The following is a 2,900-nucleotide window of genomic DNA, read 5'->3' on the forward strand; positions in this document are numbered from 1 at the left end:
CACAGCACACCAGGGGTCCAGGGCTGTAAATGGGTGTAAATTTACATCCAAAATGGGTGTAAATCCTGCAGCTTGGCCAGTCCCATCGAGTTACATCACTGCCTGGTGGGGAACATCAAAATGGACCAAATCCTGATTTCCTGACTCCTTTTCCTCTCCAACAAAATTCCATCTGATGTCGCTGTTTGCCCTCCTTACATGGTTATCATTAAGATCTATTTAGGCTTGAATTGCTTAAATTTAAACCAGGCTTTATATTAAAAACTTATCAAGACAAACCCCCTTTAATCACTACAATCTTAATCTCCCAATCTTAATTATTACAAATAATCTGTAATAGCTCCAACCACGTTGCATTACCTGTGCAGTGCCTTCATTCTGCTGCCTCTCTCCAACATAAAAACCCCACCCAACCCCCCTTTTATTCCACCCATCTGATTCAATACTTTCTTAATATATTCAAATTAATTCATTATCATTGGATGTATTTTGATCTCTCCCTGGCAGCAGCCAGGCTGTTGTGCTACTCCACTTTCTGTATTTTCTTTCCTTTTCTCTTATTGTTCAAGGAAGCTGCAGGACTCAGCCTCCCCCTCCCCTCACTGCAGGTTTGTCAGTAGTGGACAATCAAGATTAAAATCCATGCTGCTGCTCTCCCTTTCCATGGGAGTGCCCCTTCCTTCCCTCCTCCTGCCTCAATCCCGAGACATCAGCTTTGCTCCAAGGTAGAAGCTCTGCTTTGGTCAACTTTGAGGCAAAAACAATTCTCCTTCAGCAGAAACATCAGCCTGCATTTCAATATCTCCAGACAGAAAGGGAAAAGGGATTAATTACTCATCAGAAAAGAGGGAACATCTCAGACTGATTTTCCTGACTCACTTTAACCTTCAAACCACCTTCAGGATAATGTAGCAGGAGCCCTGTCCCCCTGCATCTGATTAGAGAGCAGAAATTCACATTGCAAGGCTCTGTTTTCAATTAAAACAATGAATTTTATTTCAGAATTTCTGCACTAAACACCCCCATGAATACCAACTTTTCCTCTTCTAAATATCCTGATTTTTAAAGCAATCCCTATATACATGAGATGTATTGTGTTCCATAAAAGTTTGCATTGCTTGGTATCACAATTAAATAAATAAATCAAACCTAGCCCTGCCTGATTATAAAGCAACAATTTATTTTGCATACAGGGTAAATGGATTTCAAACACCGAGGTATTTAATGAGAGGGAGTTTTATTACAAAGTTCCATCTGCCAGTCCTTGTTTTCAGGAGATTAAAAGGATAATAAAAGCTCCCCAGCACCTCTGTTAACTCTGTGTTTCCTTATGCAGTGAGTTTTCCTTATGGGTAAACCCATGATCTGTTCCCCCCTCCCAGTCTCTATTATCAGGGGAAAAAACCCATTAACAAACCAGATCATAACATATCTTTCGCCCTAAAAAGAAACAAAATGCAATGCCCTGACAGGCAGTAATTTTATTTTGACTCCAAATGAAATCCAAAGGGGTTTGTGCCTATGGCAGAAACTTTCAGTAAAATTAATGAAGCAGGTTTTGAATCCGTGATTGCTTCATTAGCACAAAGCCCTTGTGCTGTGGGGGTGATCCGGGAGCCGGAGGTGAGGCAGGGCTGGAGCTGCCCGTGTGTGGAGCGATCCCGGGATAAACCCGGGCTGTGCCTGACTGCAGTGCTGCAGTCCTATGACAGCGTCATGTTAATGAGCCGCCAGGGGTGCGAGGCTCCGTGTGCTCGGCAAACTTTAACCCTGTCCCTCAGCGCTGCCCGGCCACACATCCCACCAGGAACCCGTTTGGCAGGAGGGCTTTGCCTTTCACGAGATCGTCTGCTCAAACATTCCGGCTGTGAGCACAGGCAGAGCCTTTTCTGCACCTTCCGAGTGAGGAGTTAACTCTCCCCCCTCAGCGTCCCTCTGCTTTTCCACGCGAGCTGTGGCAGGGGTTTTTCTAGCACCAGCAGTTTGGGGGTTTTGGGGGGAATTTTTGTAGTTTTATGGTTTTCTTTTCTCTTTGCAGTTTACTAATCTGTTTCCTCCGCAGCTGTAATCCCTCCAGGAGGGTTCGGAGCCTGGATGGCAGCCAGGCACTGTCATGCAGCCCATACAAAGTCTATTTTTCCCCAAAAACGTAATTTCTAACAAGGTTTCAAACAATTTATTATTCATTCTGAGCAATGCACCAAGCGTTAGATCAGAGCGGATGGGTGGGAGGAAAAGAGAAGGGAAGAGAGGAAGGAAGAAAGAGAGGACGAGAAGAACCAAGAGCAAGGATTTGGGATGCCGGGGGTCTCCCAAACTCTCGCTGAGTGCTCCAGGGTCCCCCCGCCCCTCCCGCAGAGGCCCCGGAGCCGGTGCGGGGAGCGCTCGGTGCCGCAGAGCCCCGGCGAGCGCCTCCCCCGCCCGCTGCGAGCCCCCCCCCCCCCCGGCCCCGGCGGGGGACGGGGATGGGGGGAAGGACCCTCCGCACCCATCTGCGGCTCCCTGGGCCCCCTGACGCCCCCCGAGCCCCGCTGCAGGCCGGCCTCGGCCCCCAGCCCGCGGGGCGGGAGCTGTCCGTGGTGATGGAGGCGCTGATCCCGCATCCCGCTCCCGTGCCCATCCCCGTTCCCGTTCCCAGCCCCCGGCCCTACCCCGCTCTGCAGCCCCGGCAGCGGCCCGGGGCCGGCACCGCGCTCCGCTCTGCCGTGGGCGCTGCGGGAACAGCGGCTGCGGGAGAGAAAAGAGAGGAAAAGAGGGAGAAGAGTGCCAAGGAATGGAAGAAATAAGGGAAAGAAATGAAAGGCAGGAAAGCAAGAGTAGGGGAAAAATAAAAAAAAAAAAAAAAGAAAGAGAAGGGACAAAGAAAGGGAAGAATGGAAAGAAAGGGGGGAAAAAAGAAA

The sequence above is a fragment of the Geospiza fortis genome, unplaced genomic scaffold, assembly GCF_000277835.1.
Source record: "Geospiza fortis unplaced genomic scaffold, GeoFor_1.0 scaffold176, whole genome shotgun sequence".
Lineage (NCBI taxonomy): Eukaryota > Metazoa > Chordata > Aves > Passeriformes > Thraupidae > Geospiza > Geospiza fortis.